Genomic DNA, 15,390 nt, shown 5'->3' with positions numbered 1-15,390 from the left:
ATGCATCTCCCATCCTGGGAGGATCTTCCCAGCATTCTTTATTCAGTACTCCCTTCTCTATCTGAGCTGCCTTTTCCCCTAGAATATGTGGCTGCCTCCAAGCTATGGAGTAAACCTCCTGGTACTTATCTCAGCTGTTCTTGGGTGTTAGTCTCCTATTTTGTTACTTTATGTTCCCCAGATGAATGCAATCTTTCTATGTTTGTCCCTCTCTTTCTGAAACACATTTCACTTAGCATGATACTTTCCATGTAGTACCACTTATATGTAATTTCATGACTTCATCTTTTTTAACGACTACATAGTACTCCACTGTGTAGATGTACCAAAGTTTCTTTAACCAGTCATGTGTTCTCGGGCACTCAGGTTTTTTCCAGTTTCTGGCTATTGTAAAGAGTGCTGCAATGAACAAACAAGTGCAGATGTCACTTCGACTATAATTTTTTGCCTCTCTGGGATATATTCCCAGGAGTGGTATTGCTGGGTCAAATGGAAGCTCAATTTCTAACTTTTTGAGAATCGTCCATACTGTTTTCCAAAAGGGCTGAACCAGTCGCATTCCCACCAGCAGTGAAGGAGGTTCCCTTAAGGTTCTCTTTCTCACCACATCTGCGCCAACAATGGTTGCTTTTGTTCTTTTGGATGTGGGCCAGTGTCTGTGGTGTGAAATGATATCTCATTGTAGTTTTGATCTGCATCTCCATGATGATTAATGATGTAGAGCATTTTCTCATGTGCCTTTTTGCCATTCGGATTTCTTCTTTGAGAAAGTTTCTGTTCATTTTATCTCCCCATTTTTTGATGGGGTTGGATGCTTTCTTCTTGTGTAGTCCTACAAGTACTATGTATATTCTTGATATCAACCCCTTGTCGGATGTGTATTTGGTGAATATCCTTTCCCATTCTGTAGACTGTCTTTGTATTTTGGTCATTGTTTCTTTTGAGGTGCAGAAGCTTCTTAGTTTAAGATAGTTCCATTTGTCTGTCTCTGTTTTCACTTGTTTGGCCAGTGGCATGACCTCTTTGAAGATACCATTAGCTTCTATGTCATGCAGGGTTTTGCCAACTTTGTCTTCAATTTACCTTATGGATTCCGGTCTGATGTTGAGGTCTTTAATCCATTTTGATCTTACTTTTGTACATGATGTTAGGCAGAGATCTGAGCCCATTTTTTTTTGCATGTAGCTGTCCAGTTTTGCCAGCACAATTTGTTAAAGAGGCTTTCCTTGCTCCAATTCACATTTCTTGCTCCCTTATCAAAGATTAGATGATCATATATTTGGGGTGAGATGTCAGTATATTCAACCCTGTTCCATAGGTCTGCAGCTCTGCCTTTGTTCCAGTATCATGCCGTTTTAATTATTGCTGCTTTGTAGTAGAGTTTGAAGTCAGGGAGGTTGATTCCTCCCATTTTCTTTTTCCCAAAAATTACTTTGGCTACTCATGGTGGCTTCTTACTCCATATGAATCTTAGGAGTGTTTGCTCCATTTCTTTGAAGAATGTCATGGGTATCCTTATAGGGATCGCATTGAATTTGTACAATGCCTTGGGAAATATTGCCATTTTGATAATGTTAATTCTCCCGATCCATGAGCAGGGGATACCTTTTCATTTTCTCGTGTCCTCTTTTATTTCCTGAAGTAGCGTTTTGTAGTTTTCTTTGTACAGGTCCTTTACTTTGTCAGTTAAGCTGATTCCTAGGTACTTGATTTTCTGGGGCACAATTGTGACCCGGATTTTTTTATGTCACTTTCTTCTCTCTCACTATTTGCTTATAGGAAAGCCATGGACTTTTGGGTATTGATTTTATTGCCTGCAATGTTACTATACAAGTCTATTGTTTCCAGGAGTTTCTTGGCAGAGGTTTTAGGGTTCTCTAAGTCCAGTTAACAGTTCTAAGAGAGCTCTTAGCTAGTAGCTGTCACCAAAGCCAGCTCTGATGGCTAAACTATCTTGGGTGTTTAGCTTGGGTGTTAAGCTAAACTATCTTGGGTGTTTAGCTTAGCTGAATCCATAGCCTCCATTGGCTGGAACCATAGGAGAGACCTTAAGTGAGAATCTCTTGGTCAACCTGCAAAGGATGAGGAATAATTCTTTGCAGGGAGGTTCTGGGGGTTGTCTACCAAGCCATGCTCAGGCCCATCTGTGCTGGAGGCCCGCAAATGTCACTTTGGGTAGTGCTAAAGGGGCCATGTTGTGTGGGGAAGAAAATTAGGATCTCCATGTGCCAGGAATGTCCTCCAATCTTTAATTCTATATCCCTGCCTGCCCACTCCCCTCTCTTTTTCGCACCTGGCAGTGCTAGAGGCTCTTTCTGGCTTTCAGGTTAGAAGTGACCTCTGGCAGTGTTTGAGGAACTCTATACAGTGCTGGGGACTGAATAAACATCATCCAAAAGCATCATCCACAAACATCTTAAACTCTGTAGTATCTCTCCAGTACCCTTCAATTATTATTTTAAGGCACTCAAGTTTTAGGGGTGGTTTGTTATGTAGTAAGAGATAAACAAATAGGATATTTAAAATTAGGACTTCTTGATAGGAGGAAAGTTGTTCTAAAGATTTTGATAGATACTGTCATAACTTTCTGAAGGAGGAGGAATTGTATACCAATTCACACATCACCAGGTGCAGATGACAATAAAGACTGGAGTCTTTCACTAAGCTCCTTTTATTTTTCATTGCTATAAGAAATTAAGAGCACTCATGTATCACCCACTAGCACTTATTATTTCAAAACTCTTCAAGAAAAAAGAAATAAAGAAAAGATATTTGAAGAGAAGGGCAGACTGTTTCTTTTAATAACTCACAACATATTTTCTGTCTATCACTCAATTTACCTTGGGTCCTGGCAGTAAATCATGCTAGCATGTGTGACTAGGGTAACTAAGCAGTGGCTTCTAATTAAATTTTATTTGATACGGAAAATGCTCACCAATGCTCTGCAAAGCACGGAGGAGCCATAGAGACAACTTAGATAGGAATGGTGCAGAATCTACAGTGCCTCATACAAGTAAATCAGTCCTTCTCCTTTTTACAAAATTAGAGAAATCTAACATCGCTCAGCTCCTTCATCCTCGATTCAGGCCGTTATTCTTAGAAGCAGGTTTTCTGAGGGATTGATGGTGCTCCTGTTGGCTTCAATTCCTTCCTTCTTTATAGAATGACTGCTGGAAGCAGGAGGCGTTTCTCTTCCTTTACAGCTCAATACACTTGGTCTTCAAAATGGGCGTGTTGTGTGTGTGTGTGTGTGAGTGTGTGTGTGTGTGTGTGTGTGTGTGTGTGTGTGATATTTACAGATACTGAGATTAGGTGCCCAGATCTCTGAAAGAAAACTGGATACTGAAAAATTGAGAAGAGGAAGAGGTGCAGTCTGCTGAGTGGAAGAGGAGTGAATAAAGGAGCGATGGCCTGCATTTGAAGGAGTGGGCATTCCTTTCCCTGAGAGCAATGGCTAAGAAAGTGTAGGAGAGTTTCCCTCCCACCAAAAAATTAGGGAATGTTGGATCCTGATCTATTACAAAGACCAAATTTTAGGTAACCTAGGCTGAACCTGGACTGAATTCTGACCAGGCCACAGGCCCTGCCCTTGTCTGGCTTTGGCCTGCTGAGATCAATCTAAGTAGACTCCTGCTAACTCACCCCTTCCCCTGCTTTGATATCCGACCCAGTTTTTCATCCTCCACTTTTGATGGCAGGCAAGAATTCCAGTAAGTCAGTTTTGCAAGAAATAGCCATGTACCTGATGTCTCCCTTTCATTTTTTTTCCTATCTAATGATCCCGTTCCTTAGCTCTGTGCCCTCTTGTCCTTGATGCACTTGGAGTTGACCCCGAATTTGCTACCCTATTGTTGTTGTCTTTAACAAAATCTCCCCATTTTCACAAGTCTCAGAATAATGAGTTTTTTAACTGCACATGAGGAATGTGAGACAGACTGTGTCCCCTTGTGCACTTGTTCCATTCATCCTTACTCTAATGTCACCTTGATCTATATGGTTTTCTGAAGATGCCACACTTTCTGCAACAGAAGAAAAATCTGTAATTTTAACACTTGTTACATGGAAGTATTTTTTTTTCTGTTGGCTTTGTTGTTTCTTTGTTTTTTGGGGGATTGGGGTTTGGGCCACACCCAGCAATTCTCAGGGGGTTATTCCTGGTTCTGTGTTCTGGAATCATTCCTAGTGGTATTTGGGGGACCATATGGGATGCTGGGGATCAGACCTGGGTTAGCTGCATGAAAGAAAAGTGCCCTCCTCACTGTGATATCACTCCAGCTCCTGTTTCTTTGTTCATTTGATTTGTTTTTAAAATACAAGTCTCTTTTCTCTTCTGTGACCTCATGGAGATGAGACTTTGTCCCTATGTCTGTGTATCCCCAGTGCCTCATACAGGCCTGGCAGAGTCAAGGCCTTAGCCTCTTCCATGTACTGAAATTGGTGCCTCCCCACTTGCCCACATTCATTTATTAAGACCAAGCCCCAATGTATTGATATATGCAGTTGGAAACAATGAAACAAATTAGATCATGAGAAATAAGCCCTCATGAGGGGAGAAAAACTTTCTAAGAGGAGGCAGGGCAGAAATTACCTTTCTCTGCTATGTGAGAACATAGGAAAAAGGCAGCCATCTGCCAACCAGGAGGGATTCTCTCAGAAAGAACCATTTTTTATGCACCTTAATCCAGAACTGCAAGGAATATATTTTTCTTGGCTAATTCATGTAGTCTAGGGAATTTTTTGTTATAGTCTAAAGTAACTAAAATAGGTTTGAAACATAAGGAGAATTCTCTGTATTGGAGGAAGTCAAGGAAGGCTTCATGGAAGAAGGGGAGGGCTCTAGTCAATAAAGAACAAAAGATACCACTGGAAGTGAGGCTGCTTGGGCAACACCGGTGTGGTCTTCATGGGGAAGTGGCTCACCAGTCCTCACTTACTATCTGGAAGCATTAACTGTCTTGCAAGTTGAGAAATCTACTACATTTAAATAAAATTCAACCAGAAAATGGACTTGAAGTTTATCTCCTGATATCCTAGGAAGGAAATATGGCCGGTTGTCAAAAGAGACAAGAATTAGGGCCTGGATTGCTGCCGAGCTCCCAGACACCTGACATCCCATTCATTTGCTCCATACTCCTTCCTTTCATCCAGCTTCCATTTACTCTACCTGCATCATCAGCCTGGACACCCCGCCACACCTCTGCATTTCCCCACCCAGAGAGCCTCAGTCACTCGCTAATCCTGAACAGGTACAGCAGCTGTGGTGGTGGTAGTGGTGGTGAGGGTGTCAGAGGGGTTTGGAGGTCTGGGAGCTCTGCACTCATGGCAGTGAAACAATGGTCTTCAGAGAAGATGCCTGAAGACTGAGTGCCAACTACAGGGCACACTGAGGAGATGCACTGGACCAAACAAGTCCATGTGGAAGAGAGTTGAGAGCAGATCTGAGTCCCTGATGGTGATCATTTGAAGACAGTGTGGGGACATGTGCAGAGTTTCTCAGGTAAAAGCAAACCCAGACCATAGAAATACTTTCCTACTGGGAGCCAGTCTCTCCGTGGTAGTTTCCTGCACCTCTCCTAGAAACAGCCCCTCCTCCAAGAGGGAGAGGACTGTGAGGGCAGCCTAAAAAATCAGAACTTCATCACCGAACTATTTTCTATGCAAAGAAGTGCTGCTGTGAGCTGTTTAATGGCCTGCCTCCTCTCATTACTGAGGCTGCCCTTCCTCCCCACCCAGAGGAATAGAGACCTTTGCTTTTTTTTTTTTTTTTTTTTTTTTTTTGCCTGCAGTGGCAGGTACCCATGGAAATTTCTGGGCCTCCAGATGGGTCTGTGCCAACCGGCCCTAATTGACTTTTTGAGGTATGAGCAGAACTGTCTTATCCCCAAATGCCTGAAGGACAGGTGGAGTGGGAGTTTCTCCCAGCAATCGGATAGGAAAATAACACCCAGAGGAGGACATTCAAGTGGTAAAGGGAGTCTGGCAAGGGGACCATTTGGGAAATCATACCAATTTTTGAGCAGCTTTGGAAAGGCTACAATTTTTCCAACTGCAGTTTTATTATTGCTAGATTTGATATTAACTGAATGAAGAACTGATGGGAAGAGCATACAAGTACCTGATGGAGCCCACTGGGTTTGGGAGACAAAAGAGAGGCAGGGGCTGGCATCCTGCAGGGAGCTTAGAAGGACCTCTATCTCTGCAGCCCATCTCTCTGCATGATTGCTTCACTCATCCCACCACCATCTGAGTAGCCAGCTGCATTTCCCTGTGCACAAGGAAGAATGTTTGTCCCCAACAGCTCCTTACTTCACATGACCTCCTTCGAACAGAGCCAGTCAGTTAAGTCCACCTCTTAGTTCCACTCTACTTATTGCAAGCAACTGGTTGGCACAGCAAGCGTTAGCCATCACAGATTAAACTACCAACAGTGGCTAATCTCTATGGGAAACACGAAGACATGGCCATGCTATAGAAACATAGCTCCTCTCACCAGCAGAATAAAACCAGGGAGTGGGGAACAGACAATTATTAGTGAGTGATGAACAGCAAGGGAGGAATGCCTCGAGGTTGCTCTCTCTGGCTTCATTGTGTAGGCACTGAACACATCAAAATCCCACACTTCTGTGTCACCTGATGATGATTCAATGCTTCCCAAGCTCTGGTCTTTCATAAATCAGCAAGACAACTGCCACCTCCATGTGTCACCTCTTCTGTCATTGATGTGACTTTAAAAATAAGCTCACTTGTTTTGTTTCAGTAAGTTTTGGCCTTGGGATAAATAATAGTTATAACATTATAAATCTGGCATGTTTGAAAAATATTTCTCTTATAGCAGATTATGATAACTGCACACCATTAATAAAAAGGGTTTGTCCATGAGTTCTTCAAATGATTTTGCATACCCATGTGTGATCATTGTTCTTAGAAGGTCTCTGTAAAGAGGACAGCAGGCCAGAGTCCAGATTTACTTTGCAGGCTACTCTAACTTTGGTAAGTCAAGGCTTTGTGAGGATATACAACACTCACTTCAGAGAGAAGGTATAAATAAATGGGAGAAAGTTCAGAAGATGTTGGGCATGGTTTGAGTGCATCAGGGACTCACCCACTTGTGCTTTCTGGGGTGTTTTGGGCCCCGAGATTACCTTGATGCCATCATAAATCATTTATTCATCTCTCAAGTTGATACAGGATCTTGGATAAAATTCCCCCAAAAGAATGCAGGAATGGCGGCACAGTGTGGGAGATGCCAGTGCTAATCTGGTAGAGACAGGTTTAAAGACTGACTGGTTGAAAGGGCTTGATGGTCTTGGGCAAGTAGCCAGAGCGCTCTATATTTTTACTTCTTCCTCTGTCAAACATGATGAAGACATTTATTTCAAAACACTTGTAAGGATTCAAGGCGAGGTAAGCTGGCCCCCACAATCTTTCATTCACTTCGATTCTCAGCCAGCAGTATGTCCGCAATAATCCTCTGCCATTCACCATCCTGACTGTGACAATCCTAACATGCCTTGACAAGAACCACTCTTAGGGATGTGACAAGTTGAGCTCACTGCTGGAGGGGCTCCACGGGCAAATGGGCCTGACCATAGGCCTCACGAGTTCTGACAGTAATGCATCTAGCAATGAAATAGTCATTTCCACAGCAAAAGAGGAAGAGAAAAAAAATAAAAGCATCTCCCAAACCTTTGTAAATGAGAAATAATTCATGCATGAAGAAAGTCATTCCAGGGAGATATTATTAAAATTCTACGCTTTCTTGCTATTAGAGGAACAAAATAGGCAGAAAGAAATTGGGGGAGAGAGTGAAGGATTCTTCTCTCACATCTGCAACTTCAAAATAAATACACAATGTCTTCTCTTTAAACTTGAAGCCACGTTCCTTCTCATTCAAAAACAGGTAAGAAGGAAAAGAAATGGGATCAAAGAAGTTTTCTCAGTGTTTGTGGAAGCATTCCTTGTTAATTCAGGGGCCAGCATTCCACTCCTGCCCCACCAGGCCCCCTAAACAGTACCCTAGTGGCCCTCAGCATGACTGAGTTGAGCAGCACTATATCTTCAGCCCCCAGCATTGAGTTATCCAGCCTGTTGGCCAAGTATCACCCGAATTGACTCTTGGTTCTCCTGAGCTCTGCTTGAGAAGCCTCAATCTACACCAAAAAAGGGGAGGGTGGGGGCAGAGAGTACAAGGGGTAAGGCGCTTGCCTTAATTTTTTTAACTGAATCAATTTTTTAATTGAATTTTGTAACTTGAGATACAGTTACAAAATTTCATGTTTGAGATTCAGCCATATAATGATTGAACATCCATCCCTCCACCAGTGCAAATTTTCCACCACCAATGTCCCCATTGTGACCCCCGCCTACTGGAATTTGGAGGATCTGGGTGGAGGATGCTCGACTCCAATCCGAGTAGACTTGGAGATCTCGGCCCCGGAACCCGCGTGGCTTTGTCCCTCTGCCGGTATCTTCATGTGTGCGGAGAGTGGTCTCAGCATGGTGGTGGCTGGTCCTGGAGGTCTTCGGCTGCCGGGGCCCTGGTCAGGGTGGGGAGGAAAGCTCAACCCACTCCCCTCCATGGGGCCCCGGCGAGGAATAGCCAGGCGCGGGCTCCTGGAGGGAGAATAGTGCAGTCTCCTGCCCCTGCCCCGCGCCTGGCTATTCCTCGCCGGGGCCCCATGGAGGGGAGCGGGTTGAGCTTTCCTCCCCGCCCTGACCAGGGTCCCGGTAGCCGAAGACCTCCAGGACCAGCCACCACCATGCTGAGACCACTCTCCGCACACATGAAGGTACCGGCAGAAGGACAAAGCCACGCGGGTTCCGGGGCCAAGATCTCCAAGCCTACTCGGATTGGAGTCGAGCATCCTCCACCCAGATCCTCCAAATTACAGTAGGCGGGGGTCACACCCACCAACTGGCCCCCTGGCGTCATGTAATCCCATCAGCGGCCAAGACTCAGAGACTATAAAAACCAGCTCCCGGAACCGCTCGGCCACATTCGCGGCCGCGCAACATCTTATTATGACATCTCATTCCTACGTTGACAAACTGGCAGGCTACCGAATGTAGCCTGCCCACACGGCAGAGTCTGGCAAACTCCCCATGGTGTACCCAATATGCCAAATACCAGTAACAATGATGGGTCTCATTCTCCTAAAGAGCCTTGAATATAATCTCAGGGCTAGGATGAAGGAGACGTTACTGGGGCCTGCTCGAGGCAATCGACGAATAAAATGTCCCCATTATCCACCCCACCCCCACCCCATTACATTTCCTCACTCTGCTCTGCTTCTATGACAGTTTCCCCGATACTCTCTCTCTACTTTTGGGCATTATATTTTGCTCGAATTTCCCACCACCATTTCAAGCCTGCCTACCTGGGGCAGACGACAGATCTTTTATTTTCCATTGCTCATTTTGCATATTATGAGAAGTCGCAGGGCTGCAAAAGCAGCCATGTGCTTCTGGATTTCTAAGGTTGTAAACGGTTGGGTTTCAGAGACATCCCTATAGGGAACTAACCCATTTTGGGATTCAATTGGGAATTTCTGGACCTGGGCTGTTGGTGCACCAAGATGGCTCCCAGAGGTGAGTTGTGGGCATGACACCAGGCTTCAAGAGCAGATAGGAAGCTGGGGTGGGACTGCCCAGCTCTGCTGGTGCCTTGCAACCTGGAGACTTAGTTCTGGAGTCCACATACTTACACCTTGCTTGTGCAAGCTCTTGCTCTCTAGGATTCCATCTGGAGTAGGCAGGGAGACTGCACCTGCTCCATCTGGGGTGCTCTGGTGAAATCTCCGGTGCTGTGGTGCCCTCTGGGACTCCACTGCCTCTGCTTGCTGCTGTGTCTCTGGGCCCAGGCTCCTGGACAGCACTTGCCTTTCATGCAGTCAACTTCTGTTCAGTCCTTTGTGTAACATGGTCACCTGAGTTCACCCAGCTGAAGTCCTGGAGGCCCCCAAGCCCCACCAGGGTGGCCTAGGTAACCCCTAGCACCATCAACCTGATCAGTACCACCTCCTCAGGCACTAGCATTGAATCAGCTGGCTGAAAATTGCCAGAAAGGTCTCCTGAGTACAACTTGAGAGATGCACCAAACTCCTGAAATGTGAAATGGGAAGTCTCTATCTACCCCAGGAGGACGTTTACAGTTTTTCACCATTGTTTATAAAGACATTGGAGAGAATGTTCTGTATGTCAAGATACAAACTGACTCTTGAATTGATCTTGGAACTGGAGGAGGGAGAAGAAACCTCAGGAGGGAAGTGCTGAACAGGGGAATTCCTTGAAAGAGCCTGGAGTTGGGCTGACATTTAAATCAAAACTACACATTTAATGCCAAAAGAGCCTGGCAGAGAATTTAACTAAATGCGTAAAGGAGTTAACCACTAGAGAGCCCAGCCCCCGCTAAGGAGAAGCCGTTGGAGAGTCCAGTTCCTACTTAAGGAGGTAACCATAAAGAGCCAGTCCCTGCTAAGGATGCACCATCGGAGAACTCAGCCCCCACTGTTGATCCATTCAGCTGCTTCCTGGGTGGGAAACTGGGCAGAGAACCAGGTTCCAACCTTTCCAGAAAGGTCCCAAATCTGCTTTCTTACTAATAATTAAAAAAAAATTTAAACAAATAAGTTGACCAAAAAGAAGGCTACATCTGAGGTCCCTATTTCATCCTAGACAGCCAGTTTGAACCTCTGATTAAGATCTCTGTCCTGAACCGGCTTTCTGCTCAGATCAAGCTGTGCCTTTCAACTAACACACACAGCCCTGAAGGACGTCTGCCCAGCTGGGGCAGAGAGGAGGAACTTTTCTGATGCACGCTTCCTGGGCAGTCCTTTTCTGAACATGGTTCATGACCTTTTCGCTCTTTAGTCTGGCACACAACTAGTGGTGCTGGGAGGGCAGGGGCAGGAGCTAGGACACGACTGGGTTGGGATGCAATGGAGGATGTCAACAGTTCACATTCTGGCTGCCTCAGGATTTTCAGGGCCTTGAGGGGGACCACATCTCTTATGGCTCAGGGATTACGTTTGACTGGGTTAAGAGGTTTACTCCTGGTTGGGTCAGGGGGGCCATATAGGTGCCAGGACTCAAATCTGAATTGGCCAGAGGCAAGGCAAGCACTGTACTATCGCCTCGGTCCCAATTCTGGAGGAGGAATATTTTTCCGGTCTCAGATGTGTTCTCAGGACACCAGTGTGATGTACTGTGACAGTGCCTGCTTGCCTGACAAATGACAGGACAGGGACCTGCAGCAAGAGGATGCCTAACCTGCCTCCCGCCCAGCTCTCTGCAACCCATCTGAAGAGCCAGATGTTGGCTGCTGCCTCCTGCCTGCCCCTCTGGGGGTTGCTTGGCACACAGCTCAGCCTAAGATGAAACCTTTTGGCTTTTTGTCATATAAGCAAGAACATTATTCTGTTTCTGTCATTTAAACACACAATCAGAGACAGCGCAATCTCCCTAGTGGTTTGGACATGTCTACTCAGGACTGATGTTAAAAGCCCCTGGAGAGATACCTCAGAGCTATCCCTTTCAGGCTTTGGGACACAAGCTGCTTTGGGGCACAGCTTTCATCAAGTTTAGTCTCCTCAGCTCGAAAAGAATATAAGTAACTTGAAGGTCAAATGCTGTAACACAAAATGTGGATAATATTAACATTATTTACTCTTGGGCTTTTTCTGGGGTTAACTGAGGGAATATACAGTTTTGCAAGAGATCAAACATTGTTTCTATTCTGTCTTATATCTAGAGAATGTTATGCCCAAATTATGAGACTCAGAATGGAGTGCAATATTTATTGCCAAATCTTAATTTAAATATTTTAAACTTTATTATTTGATTTTTTAAAAAAATGATCTTCTCATAAATTCAGAGTGTCTGGGATTTATGAATCCCAAGCTCTAATGGAGAAAGTATCAGGAAACCAGGGTTTTCATATGATTTTCACTCAACTAATAATATGCCCTTGCGGTCTCTCTCAACCTCCCTGAGTTTCTGTTGGCTTAACTGTGACATGCAATGATTTAGTGCTCTATCTAATAATGCTCAAGATTGGTGAGAGGAAACTGCAAAAGCAACTTTAGGCAGCATGAAAACCAAGACACAAGCATTCATTTGTGATTTCTTCCTGTATCATGTCTGCTGATGCATCTAGTGGGATTCAGGGTCTGCTCATTGGAAGCTGCGGTTGAATCAGTGGAAGATGAGCATGGCACTAGGATGGAGGCAGTGAGAACTGTGTAGGCCCCATCAGGGGAGCACCTACTGCTCTCTTCCATACCTTCACCCACCTTTGGTCTTTCTCTTCCTCTTACATTCAGTCTCTCAGAAAGCCATGGCACTTCCCTCTCAAATGACTCTTACCCCCAGACCCCAATACTCTGAGTGACAACTGTTTTCACAACAGTCTCCACAAGAATCTCTGCTGTCCCTGTTGCCCACTGAAGTTGCTCCCACACCAGAGAGATTTTTTTCATAACGCCTTTAAGACCAGGACCCCTCTTCTGTGTATAGCTCTTCAGTGATGCCCTTTTTCCCTAAGGAGGAGGCCAGGATAAACCCCAAGGCTTCAGGGACTCACTTGAGCTAACTCTGCTCCCTCTCCACCTCCTCAACTTCAGCTACAAAGTTCACTCAGGAACCTGCATTTTAACCTACACAAGCAGGGGCATTTAATATCATTTCCTAGAGGAGAAAACAGAAAACAAGTACAGTAACTTGTTCGAGGTCTCACAGGAAGTGAGGGAATCAGGATTTGACTCAAGGAAACTTTATGTTGATCTTATCTATTTTTCATTCCACTCACTAAATTTTATAGTCCATTTCAAAACCATTTTGTGATAGGCAGGAAAGTGAGGCAGGAGCAATTTGAACCCCGGGTCCAACCATGTGATGTCGTTCTCCTGGATGGCTTAAAAAATGATGTAATTGGAAAAGTGAAGAGTGAAGGAAATGGTAGCCTCAATAGACTGAGAGGTAATTCTCTCTTGCTTGACCCACCTCTTCTGTTTCCTAAGGAAATACCTGGGTGGTGGAGGCTTGGCCTGGTAAAGTATGCAATGAGCACCTGAATGGCATGGATGAGTCCCACTGGCCTCACAAGACAACTGTCAAACTATACCCAATACCCATTTGATCTGCTCATACTTAATCTCCACCTTCTGACTTTTGGGGAACTGAGGTTTCGGGCTGGAGCAAAGAATTTCTCTTTTCAGCGAAAGAAAAAATCAGCTCTGATGACTCCTACCTAAGGTTCTCAGGTTGGTTTAACTACACAGAGAAGAATTGCAGGCAGAAAACAAGACTGAAGTAAAACAGATATATTTAGGAAATATGAGGAGGGGGGGAAGAATAATATGTTCAAGAGAGACTATGGGCTTCTACAGAGGAGAGAGAGCTGAGGATACACCGTAAAGCAAAATTAAGGAATTATGCACCCCAAATTGAGATTCAGGCAACCCCAGAAGGAAGCCAGACTACTGACCTTTGCAAAACTGGTTTTACAGGGTTTTCCCCATTTTCACTTGGGGCCTTTCTGGGCAGACTCTGGCACCAGTTCATTCTTAGCAGGCCTCACTTTCTACCTCCACAAACAGGGTCCGGCCTTCACACTCTTAGGTTCAAGCTTTTAAAGCTGATGACAAAATAATTTCTTTGGATCACATCTTGGTTTTATGATTTTCTGAGAAACTCCTTGCCAGAAACTTCTACCTCTCTGTTTCACATGTCTCTAGATTAAGATAGTTTGGAGGTCAGAAAAACCATGAAGTTGATGAAAATAAGTTAAAAATGTAATCTAAGTGTTTCTGCTGCTTCAGGAATTTCTATAGAAATGAAAGGGAAAGGCATATTTCAACCAGCAGAGAAATCTTGACTAACTAGGCTAACATTTGAGTTAACGGCACAGAAAATGTAGTTGAGCCATCAGGAAATTGTTTTAATGTCCAGAGTTTCTGCTATTGTGCTGCCATTAACATGATGCTAATGAAATGTAATAAAATGTGGCTTAAAAAGGAAACCCATCTGCTCTAAAACTACAATTAATATGATTAAGATATGGCTTTTACACAGTAAACTTGCATCTGATGCACATTCTGAGCTTTACGGATGAGAGCAGCCCCTCCGTGCAGTCATATCAAGTTAAGTCATGCCCATTAACATTTGCAGTCAGTTCTATAGCCCAGAGTCTCACTGGGGAAGAGGAGAGGGATTGGACTCAGCATCTCCTCCATTGGCACATTCCACATTCTGCTCTCACTAGGGACAGATCTGTCTCCCCCAGTTTCTGCTTTTCTCCATCCCACTGTGTCCAACAGTTTTACCCATGAGAATCCAGGGCTGTGGCACCCACAGAGAACCACTCTGCCATGTCTGAAAAAGGGCAAGAGAGACCATATGAAACAGAGACAAAAAGAATAAAGACAGGCCTGGGAAACACAGGTTGTAATTAGGGGTAAAATAAGGGAGAATCCATCAAGAAAACTCTTACCTGGGTCTTCTACTTATTTATAATCTTATTTCTGCCCACCATCCAGTACAACTCAAGTGGGCACAGGATACAATGGCAGGCAGAGGAAACAAGGAGAGAATCCTTCTCTTTTTCTTTCAGTGTGGGAAGGCACTTATCCCAAAGCCAGAAGACTGTAATGACATTCTCTGAGCTCAAATCTCTGCAATTTGGGTGGGACTGTTTTGTCTTGTCTTTCTCTTCCTCAAATATGGCCAAGAGGGTCAGTCAGTCATACTAACCATGGCCATTGGCCCAGGAGAGTATAAGTGAGCGAGTTGGAGCAATAAGAGTCAGATCTAGAAGTTGCCCTGAAAATGTTAGACAGAAAGTTCTCTCTGACTAAGGAAACTAAGCTGTAGGAAATAGGACAGACTTTCTGGGGGTTAGGCTTCTGGGCGTGAAGGGAAAAGAAACCAAAGGGAGAGCAAAGCCAAGTTATAGGCAAAGAGTCTTACTGACATTGAGGTGCAATCCAGCTGTGTCTGGTCGCAGCTGACTTTCTTCTAACCCCCACCACACACACACACACACACACACACACACACACACACACACACACTCCAGCTTAGCTGTCAGACTTGTCAACTCATCTTTTGACTGCCACAACTGGAAAAAAATACAAGAATCTCCACATTTCTTGTGCTGATGGAGGTGCTTTAACAGTGTCCAGGGATTAACTGAGCTGTGTACAGAGAAACAGCATTGGTCCATGGGTCTGAGTAGAGGCTGCAGCCTCACAGCCCACATTCTATCTCCACCCTCTCCTCCTCCCTGCCTCTCCTTCCTCTTCCAACTCTCCCATGGAAATAGCCCATCCCCTTTCAGATTTCTGTAGGGACTTTATTCGAGTTATTCACTGTTGTGAATTATTGTGGCCTGTA

The sequence above is a fragment of the Sorex fumeus genome, unplaced genomic scaffold, assembly GCF_029834395.1.
Source record: "Sorex fumeus unplaced genomic scaffold, SorFum_2.1 ptg000122l, whole genome shotgun sequence".
NCBI classification, from domain to species: domain Eukaryota; kingdom Metazoa; phylum Chordata; class Mammalia; order Eulipotyphla; family Soricidae; genus Sorex; species Sorex fumeus.
This window is presented reverse-complemented; position numbering follows the sequence as displayed.